The 15470-nt window shown below is 40.7% G+C and overlaps 1 protein-coding gene across 9 annotated transcripts in view; it reads right to left on the bottom strand.

The window, feature by feature from the left end:
- The window catches only part of HIVEP2 (HIVEP zinc finger 2), a 135121-nt gene that overhangs the window by 52207 nt on the left and 67444 nt on the right, over positions 1-15470 (bottom strand). The window lies entirely within an intron of this gene.

Here is a 15470-nt window from a genome sequence, read left to right as displayed (position 1 = left end):
TAAAGAAAGCACTTTCTGCATACAAAAGGCCTGCTGTAGGCATGTGTGCAGGAGTGTTTGTGCATCTGAGGCACAGAGCACCAGGAGATCTGTTCATTAATGTGTTAGACACGTCTGACAGCCACAGGCTGCCCTGCTTACACTGTGCAGGGAGCGGGTTATTGAATACCCCTAGCCAGGGAATACAGACAAGGCACCAGGAACTGGAGACTCAGATCTAATTTGTACACAGTGGAGGTGACTGAAACGCCCATCTTGTTAATACTGAGGCAACAAACCTTCAGTGATCTTGTAGTGACAATGTACTCCAAAGGGCCTGGCTGCTCTGATTTTGCAATGACCATTGTGAATACACGGACACAACCACAACACATTTTGCTCAGGACACTTTATTTCAGGCTTCCCTGCGTCCCTGAATACCCACATGTGAGATCCCAGGTGATGTGACAGGTAGGCAACAAATGTGAGCATCCCAGGTGGATGTGCTCCTGCACAGGGCAGCACTCACGGGGTGCACAGGGTCCCAGCAAGAAGTGCAGCTCATGTTGCCCCTTCTCCTGCTCTTTTGCCCTGGCTGTCACTGGGCCCTGGCTGGCTACCATCTCAGGTGATCAGGACACCTCAGCAGAGGAAGGCATGCTCCTTAAGGATTTACACAAGTCATGGTAAAAGAGCATGGACAGAGGACTTGGACAGGAAAATCTCAAACTTAGCACACCTAACTTGCACATTTGTGCCTGTGGCCTGACCATACCATACCCTGAAGTCAAAGCAAATTTCCCTCTGCTTCCAGCAAGGAAAGCCTGTCCTCTGTGGGGTGAGCAACACGTGGTGCTCCCACTGCTAGCAGAGCACAGTTGTAAGCTAGTGGAAATAAGGTTCCAAAAGCTGAAAGGTAAAGCAGGTCTGGAACCAGCTGGCAATAAACCAGATATGCGTATGTTGTTTTTCCCTGCAATGTTTGCTATCAGCAACAAAAACAAATAGCAAATGATAATGTGTTATTGACCAGCAGTGTCAACAGCAGTCTATACAGGCATCTGAGTATATAAAATAACATATGCTCTGGCTGCAGCCCCTGGCACTTTATCACACCAATCTACAGCTTTCTAGGAAATGATCTGGGTGTGAAACTGGGAACCACTTTTGAACCTTTGAAGAGACAGGGCCCAATATGGTTTTAATGTGTTGGTGAAACCTTGGCACAGCTCTATTCAAGGGCAAATCTCTGTATTTAGCAGGGCCAGCATTTCAATTGCTACTTTTACAGTTGACCTGAAAACTGTTCCAGCCAAAAAAGCAAAGCAACTCAATAAAGAAGTCACGAGTCCTTATTCTCCCATCCTTCAGTAGGACCTAGGGGTAGTCTGGATTGTAGCATCATCCCCCTGGAGTGGCATGGATATCTTCCAGCCCTAAAGCAGATCCCCTTGTACTTTCACAGGCTGAACTGGTTTTAGTGATGCTGACTACAATTGCACACAGTTATTTTTAATTAATATGCATCATGAACCTGTTTATCCTATCTGCAGTGGTTGAGTCACCATCCCTGGAGGTATTTAAAAGACATGCAGATGTGGCACTTGGGGACAAGGCTTAGTCTTGGCAGTGCTAGGTTAGCAGCTGTACATCCAACCTAAATGATTCTGTGATTCTATTTGGTCATACCTGGTTATGACTCTCCTAATCTCCTGCAGTTGTTTGCCAGCTGTTGTGACTATGAATAGACAAGCTCATCAGAAGGGAAATGAGAATATGAAAATCACAGCATGTCTCACTGTTTGGAAGAGCTTTTTCAATTTGAACTTTGCCTCTCAAATGCTCTGGGAATAGCCTTTTACACAGGACCTGGAAACACAGGCAGAAGTGCTCTGATAATGACTCTTACACCATCTGCTTTTGAAAGACTGCTAGCAGTCATGGCAGCTTCTGTAATCATATTCTAGTCGTAAACTACACCTTCAGTGGTGAAACAAAAATATAACAGAGATATCAGCATCATCTGGCCATATTAATTAATGTCATGGATCAACAGCAAAATCTTTGCTTTATATTACTTCTTGTTAAACTGACACTGCAAGGTCAGTTGAGGGTAAGGGGTTTTTGCACCTTCCAAAGCAAAAAAGAGTCAGAAATCCCATGTGTATTTTAATTAGAAACTAATTTTTTTTGAAAGCAACTGGATATTTTCTGCTAATTATTCAAAGATTCTGAAACAGTACAGTAAACAGGTGAAACTGCTTCAAGAGTACAAAGGACAAATAAACCCATGCCCATGTTATTCCTTAACTGACTTGCAGCAGACAGCATTCCAACAAAGACTGTAACTTACCATGGTTTGGGAATTTACCTAAAGCCTCACTTTGACCAAGTCTGTAAGGTACCATTAAGTTGCAGCCAGGTTCCAAGATTATACAGAATAATTTGTGCTAAAGAAGAGACAGGCAATATGGGTAGAAAAATGCGCACACTTCTGCAGAGCATCAGCAAACAACTTGAATTCATGGCTGGTAACTCAAAACAGTGGGACTATATGCAAATCTCCCACTCCAAACCATCTTGCATGAGTTCTCTCTTTAGAGATGGTTTCTTACTTAATGCAATGAATTGACCATAAAAACTTCTGTACTGTAATATATAGAGAGTGTGAAACCAGTCAAAGTGTATTTTCTAGTATTTTAATGTTTTAATTTTCTCTTTTTTCTCTTTTTTCTTCTTTTCTGCTTCTAAAACACAAAAGATTGACAGAACTCTGAATTATCATCTGTAATGGGAGAAAGAAGAAGTCTAAAATTTGCTTGACTGCAGCTATGATGCATGAAGTTCCAGGCATCAATCTCAATCGCAGCACTTTTTCTCCAAACAGGCAATATTTTACAGTAAACAAAAACCAATCTATTATACACACAATTTGATAGCTACGGCAGCTAAAACTTGAAGCAAAAAAGGCTTCTGACATGAGGAAGGTAAAAGCAATGTCATACTTTAAATTGACTTCATATGATCAATGTGAGAAGACAATCATCTGTGAAATGATCTTCACGCCCTGATCAAATGCAATCATGCCATATGCAATGGAATTTGGAAAAAAGGGAAGAAAATTATTCCCCTTAGTTTACTGGTGTTATAAATGTGTTCACACAAATCATCTTTGAATAGATGAATTAAAATACTTAAAGCATCTCTACCTTTGCCCTCTTAATTCTAGGTCATTCTGGCAGCTCCCGATACTGCAGAAATATGTTTTCCTAAAACCAGTTTGACAAAATTAAAGGATCAAATCTTGAACTACTTCCAAAGTAAAAGGTATATAACTTTTTTTTTAATCAAATGTCTCTATGCTGTAAACATTTATAATAATCTTCACTATTAAAACAGCAAGAGATTTGAAGCCTGCTTTATTTTTCAGTATATATGCTTTTACTGTTTTCTACGATTTTCTCAATAGGAGTGTGATAGCCCATTTAAATTTGTTTTAAAAACAGCTTTTCTTCATTTTGGTATCCTGCTAACTCCATGGTGCAGATCTCAGTGCAAAGAGCACAAAGAAATCTTTGTAAAATTTCAGTTTGTTCAAATTGTACATGCATAAATTTATGTGCACACAAATGTATTTATCTACATAAATATACGTAGATATCCATGTGTGCATATTTATACATATTATATAAATAAAAATAGACATATTTACTAATGCATGTGTGTTAGTGGAGCTGTTTTTATGGTCTCTCAGGCTCTGCAATGCGAACAAAATTTAAGTAAAAGGAACATCTCCTATGAACTTTTTTTACTTTACACACAGGTAATTCACGTTATTAAAACCAAGAACCTAATTTCTTCTTGGGAGCCTCCCTATGTTATCTCCTCTATCTTCTGAGCCCAATCTGCACAGGAGCTTATTTTGCTGCCATCGCTGAAACTATGATTTAGGGTTACTTTTTTTCACTACAGCCAGGAGCTAAATTAGCAAGAGCACATCCCCCTAAGTATAGGTCCATAACCTCACTGCAAATAACAGTTCAGACACTGCCAGCTGAGACCAGCACCCTCACTAACCAGGCTTGATGCTTTTAGACAATGGTCAAGCTGACAATTGACACAGTGTCCTCAAACACACATTGCTCAACCCATTTGCCTAGCCTGCTCCTGCCAAGAGGGCTGTTTGTGCAGGCAGCTGGCAGGAAGATGGGAGTACATCTGGCGATCCTCTGAGAGTAGGCAGGGAAAATGAAAACATCAGATCTCAGCCAAGCCCAAGATAGGATTCTAGGTAAAGCTCATGCCCTATGGGATCCAAACATTCTCTTTGGCAAAACAGACTTTGGCAAAATCATCATGAGTGGCCTCGGCTTCCATTCTCCCTTCAAATGACTACCCTGTTATGACACCCATGCACTGGGGAAATCCAATGCAGCAAGGTGCACAATGAAAAAATGGAGGCAGAGGCACTAAGTGGCCATGAAGCCTACCACTAAGCAGGTAGGCTACAATATGGCAGATATCCCACTAGACCATGGCAATCACTTGAGCTGTCAAAACTATCTCCATCTCCATGGAAAGACCATTGCAACATCCAGCCCATGGAAGAGTAATGGCCATAGTGCTGGACAATCTCAGCAGTAGGTGAAAGTTAACTTGTCCCTGAGAAGCTGGCAACTGGCCAGCCATGTAGGATACCAGGAAGGAAGTGGGATGTCTGTGAGCAAGAATTTTGTCAGCAGGGAAAATAATCTAAGGACTTGGGGTCTGTTTACAGAGTTTTGGCTGTTACCTGCAAAATCTAAGCCAAGGTACCCTATAAAATAAAACTAAGACCTCAGTGAGAGTGGTGTTCATTAAAGTATGGACTTCACTCACGGCACTCTGAATTTTGACCAGATAAACTGAGAACAGTCTTGGACAGTTGCAGAGGCAGCTTGTACAGCACACACACAGCTGTTGCTTCAGGTTGGCAGCCCCAGTGTAACACCATCAGTGGCAGCTGATCGTTTGCCTTGAAAATCTGAACGGGCCACCAAACCATCTCTGATCACACACTTTTGTAGCACTTCTGCTGGACATCATGTGATCCCTTTACAAGGAAATTACCTCGTTATCTCTTGCTATTGCCACATCTAGAGAAAGACTGTAAAAGTGTCCTCTCTCCCAGTCCCTCCACTCTGGTCCTCCAGGTCTTAAGACTAACAAGAAAAAGGTAGCAGTGAAGTCTTTGGTCCTCTTCAGTGAGACAAGATCCCTCTACACTGATGTCGCTCCACTCTTGGGGTGTGCTCAGTAAGTCAGTAATTTGTCATGAGCGTGGGCCCTATCCATACATGGCAGGCTGGAGGAGGAATGACCTCAAACTCCGCTTCTAATCCAGGGGGCGTTGCCAAAGCAGTGTTTGAGTTTGATGCATGAAGCGCAGAGATATTTTCAGCTACTGATTCACACTTCTGGCTCCACAGCTAAATTGAACTTCTCCTTAGTTTTGTTTGCAATTTTTTGCATTTTGCGATCACCATTGACTCTCAGAAAAATAGGTGGTGTTTTAAAGAAAAAAACATACATAACCAAAAATGTGAATTATTTTTTTAAAATCAATTTTATTTGAATAACTTTTATTTTATTCTCTTGCATTTGTAGATTAGTGGAGTTAAACAAATTACTAATAGATTATGGTGCATCACCAATGTCTGGCTTCTTTATTTCACGTTCTAAATATATGCTACTAAATGCTGCCAGTGAATATTTTCTAATGATTTTTGTGTCCAACACAAGAATGAGTCTGAAAAACAAGACAGTGCAACAGCAGTTAGCTTGGACACAGATGAACAAGAGCTCTTAGCCATATATTCCTACAGCTGAAGCAAAAATATTTTGCTATACTTTCCCCATGAAACCATATTCACTTGAGCACAATTCACAACCATAATTTGAAACTGGCAGTAATGAAAAAGTAAAACGTCACTTTACAATACAAAGGGCATAGGTTTTAATTGATAAATCTTAACTTATCCTGCCCATTACAAATGCATCACCTCTGTCACTGTGGCCTGAGCCCACTCTCACTGATCTGGGAGGAAAGTTCAGCAGAGAAATTATGCAACCTCATTCACAGCTAAGCAAGTCATTTAAGCAAGGCAATTAATTTCATCTCAAATCAGTAAAGTCAATTCAGCAGAGCAAAGCATGTGCTCAAGTCAAAAGCGAATAGGTAGTGTGCATCTTTTTGAATATCAGTTTTTCACAGAGTGAGGATATTGCACAGAACTTCCCTTGATTTCCTTTGGAACTCATCAGGCTGGAAGAAGGTAGAATTCAGTTAATCAAACTGTCACTCATGCATGTAAAGTACTAGGCTTTTTAACTCATCCATAGATCAGTTAAGCAAAAACAAATTTTTAAAAGGCCATAGGACATATCCCTGGAGTGGACAGAGGTATACATATTTATACATACTACCCATGGAGTGCAGGGACCACAGAGGCAAGAGTCAATACAAAAAGAAATTAGGTAAGAAGCTACCATAGGAAATTCTGTACATAAATTGCTGATGAGCCTCACTGAGTCTTTTCACAGAGTGATTTTGGAGCTCTTCTTATCTACTAGAATAAGAGTGAAAAATCATGGGCACTTTGACTTTTCATTTACATTTTCCTCATGGGGCAACAAGGAAAGAGTGGGGATAATAAACACACTACTTTTATAAGGAATGTGGCTCTTTCCTTGATGGACTGAAGTAACAGGGCAGCCTTTAACATAATCTGAAACCCATTCTTTTCCTTTACATTTCCTTCAGTCTTTGCAAGCAACATTAATCTAACAGAAATGACTTCCAGCCAAGCACAGATCCCCAGGAGCATTCCTCGACTGCAGACAAGTGGGAAAGGAAAAGCCTGTTGCAAAGAGCAGGTCTGGAACCAGTCATGGGGAATTTATGCCCAGCAGCAGGCTGCACCATTTGGCTGCCTCTGCCCTTCTCCCCAGATGAAGGAGCCTTATCTACCTTGCAGATATCAGAATCAATTACAAATACCATGGGGCTGCCCTAAATTATGCTCTGCTGCCTGAGGCTGCTTTCTGCCAAGCTCCCAAGCAAGTCCCCATAGAAAAAGGCTGTGGGGAATCTGGGGAAGGGAGCGCTGAGGGCCAGGCTCTACCTGTTCTTCTGCTCCTCCAACTGCTGTCAACGCACTGACATGTTCTGTGTTTCAGATTGCAATCTGTCCCTGCCCCAAAGGTGCTGCCAACTGTATAAATGTTTTCAGAAATTAAACAACTCCAGAAAAATACACATTATGCAAACATCTTCTCTCTTCCCGGATGACACAACACGGAGCACCAAGCATGAACAAAAATGGACCAAAGAAAGCACAGAGGCATTGTGGGAAAAAAACTCATTTAGTGAAGGGCTTCTCTGCTCTCTTTACAGCCATTATGACAGTGATAATGCTGATTTGGCTGGTCAGCCACAAAAATTGGATAAATTGAGACACAGAAGAGACAATTGAAGGCAAGAAGACAAACAGCAAAAATAACTGAGACAACAGATGGAAAGCAGAAATGTAAAGTCTAAATTGCAGCTGTAATGCTGCTGGTAACAGACACGTTTAAGAGTAGTTCAGTTTGCTTTCCAGTTTCAGAGAGGAAAAGAGTTTTCTTATTAAATAACCCAGCTTGTTAGCTGAACTGCTGTGGGTTTTCCCCAGGTATTTTGCGGGACAGGAAAATTATTTTTCTCCAAGCCTAGGAATGCAGAAACACTTCTAAGAAAGGGCAAAATTCTGACAACCCTCTGGTGTTGTGCTAGTACTGTTGGGAGGGGAGAGGAAGGTCACATCAATAAAATCTATAGCCACAAGTGAAAGAGCTGTGTTTTAGTTGCTGCTGGCTAGGAGTCAATCCCTGGCAGTGCTCAAGAGCTCTCCCATGGTAGAACAACTTCCTTAGTCTTTCTCCTTTACTTGCACGACTGTTACAATTAGGCAGGAAAACGGTAGTTATTGTTGTAGCAATATTTTTGTAGGTTTATTTGGCAGCTTTTCTAGCAGGATTTTAGTATAGTTTTGATAACATGCAAGTATGGGAAAGAAGGATTTCCACATTGGCCAAAGAAACAGTTGTGGCAAGACTACCTATTTTTAACATGGTTTATTCCTAGCACTATTTCAGACAAAGTATTTTCTCTCCCATCTGTTGACACAGTTGTTTTGTTTCTCTAAAGACATAGTTGTCTGCCTCTTGGAGAAAAAAATGAACACCAACACCATGAACAGTTGCAGAGAAAAACATGAGACTGAAACCCAATCAAACAGTGATCCGGTCAAAAGGTAACACTGGCAAAGCTTTATGACTGCAATGTACAGCAATTCTTCAGATGCCTCTTAAAATTTACATCAGGTATTTTAAGTGTAACTGAAAATTTAAAATTCAGATCTTGTATACTCAACAACTAACTAAGATGGTTTATTGATTTAAGGGGTCTGACTGCAAAGCTGCTCTTGGAGCAATGTACCAGTCTGTTCAGGAGGAATGCAGACACGGAGTAAGGTGCAAATACTTTCTTTAATAAGGGAAGGAAAATGTAATGAGACCACCAAGGGGAAAAACATAAACCCCAAAGGCTGATAAAAATTAAACTGGTAAAACAGGATTAAACATTAAGCAATCCTTCTAACACTCATATTGCCAAGCTATTTTCTCTTACTTCTAATGATGATTTTTTTTTTTTTGCCTTGCTGGACTGCTGGAGTTCATGGTTATGATCTCGCAGGCAATCTGAAAACCTTATCTCCTCTCAAAGGCATTTCAGGCAGCTTGAGAGCTGGTAAGTGGAAGCAAATAAAACTGAAGCATGGCTAAGGTAGGACCTCTGCAGATCACTAAAGCACCTCTATTCTTGTAGAACAGCCCATTTGCTGGAAAAGCTGCAATATGAAAACCTGATATATTAAAGGTCAAGACTCCAATACAGAGCAGACTCATCTGTATTGTGCTTTAATTTTTTTTTTTATGCCGAGAGGTGCCTAGGGTTCTGAAGAGGTGACAGAAAGATAAATCATGCATGACAAACTGGAACAGAAGACAAGGCTGTATCCAGAATAGGATAGCTCTGCTGGTGCAGCTGTCCAAGCACACTGTACTGACAGTGTTCCCAGCACAGCCTTCATTCGTACCACCAAAATTATGTTATTTGCTGGCACAGCTTTTTCCTGAGGTCCATCTTCCCTCATCCAACACACTAAAAGTGTTTCAGTAAAAGTAAAGGTTTTTTCTAAGTGTATCCACAGTGAGAGCTTTTGTGCGTGTTAGAGATCAAGTCAAGGATCATGCCTCTCTACACCTTTGGCCAAGACAGCAGAGACAGCAAAAAATCTGTAAAAATCTGTTCTTCATTTGACTGGAGTAAGAAGTCCTTTGTAAATACTTCAATACTGGCTTCCCTCCCTATTGGGAATCTTACCTTCTCATGCACTTTTGCAGAAATGCAAAGATAAAATGTCTCACCACATGTGCCCTTATCAGAAAGGTTATGGTATTTCCACAAGCAAAAGAAGTTTCCAGTACTCCCATGACTGACCCCAGCTCCTGCTCCACCCCCCGTTCTGTAGAAGGCTCACCCACACCAGTGAGGCTGAGCCTGGGCTAAACGCCCTTCCCCAGAGCCACGGGGAGGGAGAAGCAGACAGTGGGCTTGGTGCTGCTGCCTGCTGCAGGCACAGCCTTCTCCCAGGATGGAGAAGGGAGAACCATGTTGTACAGAGACACGAGGGGAAATTAAGCCAAACCAAGTGCCTGGTAGTATGTGGGCAGTTTAAGAAAACAACCAAATTCACCAAGATGATAAAAACAACTGATTTAAGATGCATTTTTAAAATAATATTATTAGAAAGCTTTCAAGAGCTGTGTGAAAAGTCATTTTCCAGGTTTGCTATATGATATGACCTACTGGTCACAATCATTTAAGTGATTTAAGATTTTAAGACTGTTGTCTGTGATTTTCATAAGTGACTTAAACAAGCCTTTGAAGAAATTAGGACCAGCAAAAGATCTGGCAGAACAGTCATACAGATTTTTCAGCCTGTTAAAAGGGCTTACCTGCTTACCTGCCTTTGGTTTGACGATGTCTACAGCTGCAGTCATTGGCAAGCCAGTATTATCTAATTTTTTTATAAAACATACAGTACCTATTTCTGGAAGGCTGGACTTACTCCAGGCTACTATGGTTTCCATAGACAGAAAGCCTGAAGGTTTAGGATTAAAACAGCAGGAGGTTGAAAAGAAAATTGAGGACCTGGAAATAACAACTGATAGTCCTGACGTAATCATCACTGAGAACACCACAGCTCTGAAAAATGTAATCAACAGCCTGGAGGATAATCTCAGATAAAAGGTTAGATTTTGGAGGCCAGTGGAAAGCTCCTGCAAGGACAGTTACAAGACAGGTTCTGGTATACTTTTCCATAAGCGTTCCAAGAATTTCTCCTCAGCATCATGTAGGAAAACCTGATATAACATCTTGTAGCTATCCAAGCTATCTCGGCACATCTCATTTAAAGGAAAATGTTGTCGGCTAAGAGCTCTGACAGCACGTCTTCCCCTAGCTATGGAAGCTGAAGGTCCTTCTGTCCCTACTTGTTCCATGCTGGCTGAAGGCTCACATTTCTGCCTCATTCAATGTGAGCCCTCCACTGACCTTCAGCCAAAGCCAACCCAGATGGCTTTGCCTGGAGTAAGAAGCAGAGCACTTCCACAGCTCTTCTGACAAGTAGGGTGTTGGGGTATTAATCTCCAGGCTGTAAGCAATGATGATCCAGAGGCAGAGGGTCACCTTTAACCTGTGCAGTCCCTTGCAATTCCTGTCCACTGTCTGAGAGCTGAAGCACAGATGAAGAACTATAGAAAAGGCAAGATGGAAAGTTTAACTTGCTGCATCATTAAAGTAATAGCTGAAGAAATAAGCTTACCAGACATGCCACTGAACTTAAAGCCCTAAATAAAAACTATCTATGATGTGGTACTTGACAGAAGGCTCGTTTCTTCAGAGCAGACATACAGGTTTTATCCTGGATTTTCAGAGCTCATGAATGTTGTTATAGACGAAGTACCCCCTTTGAATATCCTATTGTGATAGTCAAGACAAGAAAGAATAAAATACAGACTCCAAATAGTGTACTAAACCAAATGCCTTTTTTTATTTCACTATGACCAGAAATCTCATTAAAAAGCAATATATTTTAAGAAAAAAAAATTACTGACCTTTGAAACACAACTGATAATGCAGGTGAGCAGAGCCACCACTAAATTTGATGCCTGTGTCCCAAAAGCTAGGCACCAGCTCAAACAGATACCATAAGACTAAATGAAAGAAAATGGCTGACTTAAAAGAGACTGGCAGAGATTAGCTAAACCTGGTTTCTGAGGATGTTTCATATTAACATATGGTATCTTCAAGGCCTGGTTGCCCCAGGAAACAAAGAAAGGGAAAAACAGGTTTTTAAGCTACCTTTGCTTTCTCTGCTGCATTCAGCTGAGCTTTGGTGCAGCTTCAAGCCAAAGACTAAGGAGTATAAGGCGGCAATATCACCAAGACTCGTACCCTTAAAGCCGCAAGGTTTGATTTTATGTTAGGGCTCCTGCTCAAAAATTAGTAAAACCAGAAAAATGGTGATAGGTTGCTCTGACTGCAGAAGATCCAAGCAAGGAAAAACTGCCCTAGGAAAGGAGACAAGTAAAGTGCACAGGACTTCAAAATACTTTTGGATAAAACAGTAGACACATAAGGCCCATAAAAATGTTTCTACCAAGAAAACATTATGCCACTACTGAGAAACATAAGAAATCAAGCTAAAGGCTTCTCATGAAGAATAAAGGCTTCTCATGAAGAATAAAAGACACAACAAACCATAGTGATCACTCAGAAATTCAGATACAATGAATGGTTAAGAAAAGTGATAAGGTAGGGAAAAAAAGCCACAAACCAGATCCCTACTGAATTCTGCATCTTCAAAGAATTATTCAAATTCCCACTTGAGCATTTCCAGAAATTAACACCATCAATTCTGATTCAGGCAGTTACAACAGATATATTAAAATTTAGTCAGTTATGTCCCAAACCATTATCGCATTGTTCTAGAACCTTTGTGATCACCATAAACTGGTTACATGATAGAAGAGCAATCACAAAAAGAAAATAAGCTACTTTTTTCTGTCATGACTACTTCATGGGAGACAAGCAGAATAATGAGATCCCAGGAAGAGGTTTCAGGCAGAACCTGATGAACCTTGCATGACCTGAGGACAGGTAAAGCACTGCTCACCATTTCCCTAAGGATTGCTTACTAATACACCAATATTACAGCAGTTTCAAATGTGATTAAAAGAGGATAACTAAATGAAATCAGAATTAACTTTGCTGGGGCTACTCCATTTCTTTCATTCTGACAAGTCAAAGAAATTCTTAACTTGAACTGCAGATGTAGGTTTTGGCACCTATGTTCCCATGCTTTTCATACCATTTCATTACAGCTAGTCCTGGAAATGAGCAATGAACTCCTCAGTGGGTTTACAAATCATCACGGCAACATGATTAGAAAACTTGATCCAAATATCATAAAAGTCAATGGTACCTGGATTGAGACCAAAGAGAAATGCTCCTCCCTGCCAGGCATGACTAGCTATACATCATGTTGCTTCTGTGGATTAAAGTGAATCTGCGCCCATGCACCAATTTTAACTACTTAACAATGGAGCCTGCTTTTGAACGATGTAGTGTCATAAAAGAAAGCATAACCTGGCATAGAGGAAACATGCCTTCAATTAAAAATTCCACTGACTACAGTCACTGTTGAGTAAGACTACCACACTGTTACTTAATGGTAGGTACATACATATGAACACACATGCATGAACCAGCCTACTGATCTGTAGGTCCTCTAAACCCTCCCCTGGGAACTTGCACCATGACAGACATTTGTAGCAGGAGAGATGTAGCTCACATGGTCATGGGGACACAGATTGTACTTCACGTCCCATGTGAGATCATTCTCTAAAATTCTGTAAATCTCCTATCTTTAAAATACGGAGATATTCCTGCAGGGAAAAAAGTAAAATTCTAAGGAAGAAAATAAAATGTTTTAAGTATAGCCTAAATATGTATAAGATATTTTATTTTAACACCAATTTCCAGGGATTATGCATAAACACAAACACACTACTGAACTTACGTAATAATTATCTGGCATTTTACATCTGCAATAAATGCAATGCAATATTGGTCATGTTCTTATCTTACATGCTGTCCTTAATGCAGAGGGCTTTTTTTGTCAATGGGGATCTAATAATTCATATACCAATTGGAAGAACAAATCAGTCTGACAGGTGCTGAATCTGAAGCGAACAAAAATCACAGAAACATTTGGGATGGAAACCACCTCTAAATGGGTCATCCTAGGTCACCTATAATAGTCACTTATCTAGTCTAGCTGTGACCAACTCCACGCCCTCTCATGGCAGTTTGCTCCACTGACCTAAATGTTGCATAGTAGTAACCCCCTTCCAATATTGAACAGTCTAGAGGAAAGTACTCCCTGCTGTAGTTTAACCACAGTATTTCCCTCCCAATTTCCCTCCAGCAACATATGAAAATATCTTGCCCTGTTCATTCCAGCCCTTGAAGAGACATATGTGCACCTAAATCTCTCACTTAGGCTCCCTCCAGACCCAATGTACCTAGATTTCTTCTCTCAAATAAACTTTTCAGTTTGACTTTGGGGTTTTCCATCATCCTGAAGAGTCCCGTGAATTGAGGTTGCCCTTTGGCTCTTTGATTTTGTGGACTGAAGAGGATTTTAAATATTTGCACCAAGTCTAGTTAGGAATTGAATTTATGAGGCTTGAAGTTAAAAATATGTTCTGTACAACTCCCTGCTTTCTAGTGGTATTTGTTCTTTCAAATTTAATATTGTTCTCCCAAGAGATACCTCAAGAAAATCCCACACAGAAGATCAATACTCACATTAAATAGCTGGAATTTAATACCACTCTTCTTCAGGATGTGCCCTGTAATTCCAGAGAACTTCCACCCAAACACAAACCAGGAGTGTTACCTCCCTCCATAAACTTATGTCACCTCAATGAGGAGCTGCTCAGAATGAAGCCAGATCAGCACCAAGATACGGAACATCCGGAAGCTGTTAATGCCACAATAAATTCCAGTAGCAGGAACTTAAAGGTACCTCTGATATGCCTGGTCTACAATCATGACCCTTATACTTTGATTTTTAAGTAAAGACCCTTCACCTGATATATGTGACACATAGAGGAGGTCCAGAGAGAGTCTTTGGCTGAACTGCCAGGAGTCACACACTGTGTGTGCAAGGCACGTTCACCACACATCCACCTGTCCCAACTCTGCCAATGCCTAACACAGATCCCTCTAAATGATGTCTGAGCAGCCCATAAAGACAGACCAAGGTGGTCAAGTTCTCCGAGACACAACACCTGTGCTCATTTGGATACCTGAGAAAATGCAATTTCCACAACTGAGGATTTAAAACACAGCATTCATTTGGCGTATCACTGTATCCTGATATCTGGGACTTAAATTATTTGCCTGTAACATAAACCAAATCCATTCTCCCAGTGAAAACACGTGGCTAAAGTGCTAAAGACACATGAAGAGGAGACTTATCTTCCTCTGTTTAGACACAAAGATTGGCAGGGAGTATCTGAACAGCTCTGCTCCACTGTTATTTCAAAGGGCTGCAATGTAAGACTTATCCAACTTGTTTTCAGAATCAATACATGGAAGGTTTGGGTTTCCTAGCTTTTCACTGTTTCAACAAAGAGAGGACACTACTGCTGGGACTGCCTTTGCCTAGCATGAGGAGCTGAAAAAAGATTACAATAGCATGGCACGAGCAATATCTGTATTAGAGAGAGAGCTATAAAGTCTGATACAAACAGACAAGCATTACATTTTCCAACATGCAGCTCAGAAGAAAGGCTTATTGACCATAAAATGAATTATATAACCAACTTGTGTTATGTCATCTGAGACCTTAGTTAGGCCACTACCTTTGACATATATATATATATGTATGAATGATATATAGAATATATATAATTATTTCCCCCAGAAAACTGTCAAGTTACATTCCTTATATAACACTGCTGCAGTGCTAACCTGAAGCATAATGACTATGCTCAATACAGGGTTATTATGAGCCCTGAGATGAAGAGCTGTCAATAATTTAGTTTTCTCCTTATAAGGTAAAACACTGTCTTTGTTGCAAAGGGAATCCCAGTTATATCTGTTTGGAACGTGAATTACAGTAATAAACAGGTTAAGAGCAGCAGCCACAGGTCTCCCTCCAGCAAGATACACAAGCCTGTAACTCATGGGGTGTGCAGGACAAGGAAAAGGGATGTTGCAATCTCAGATGCTGGACCTGGCCTTAGTGTACAATCCTCTTCATCCTTGTACT

Source organism: Cinclus cinclus, chromosome 3 (genome assembly GCF_963662255.1).
Source record: "Cinclus cinclus chromosome 3, bCinCin1.1, whole genome shotgun sequence".
Classification (NCBI taxonomy): Eukaryota; Metazoa; Chordata; class Aves; order Passeriformes; family Cinclidae; genus Cinclus; species Cinclus cinclus.
This window is presented reverse-complemented; position numbering and strand designations above follow the sequence as displayed.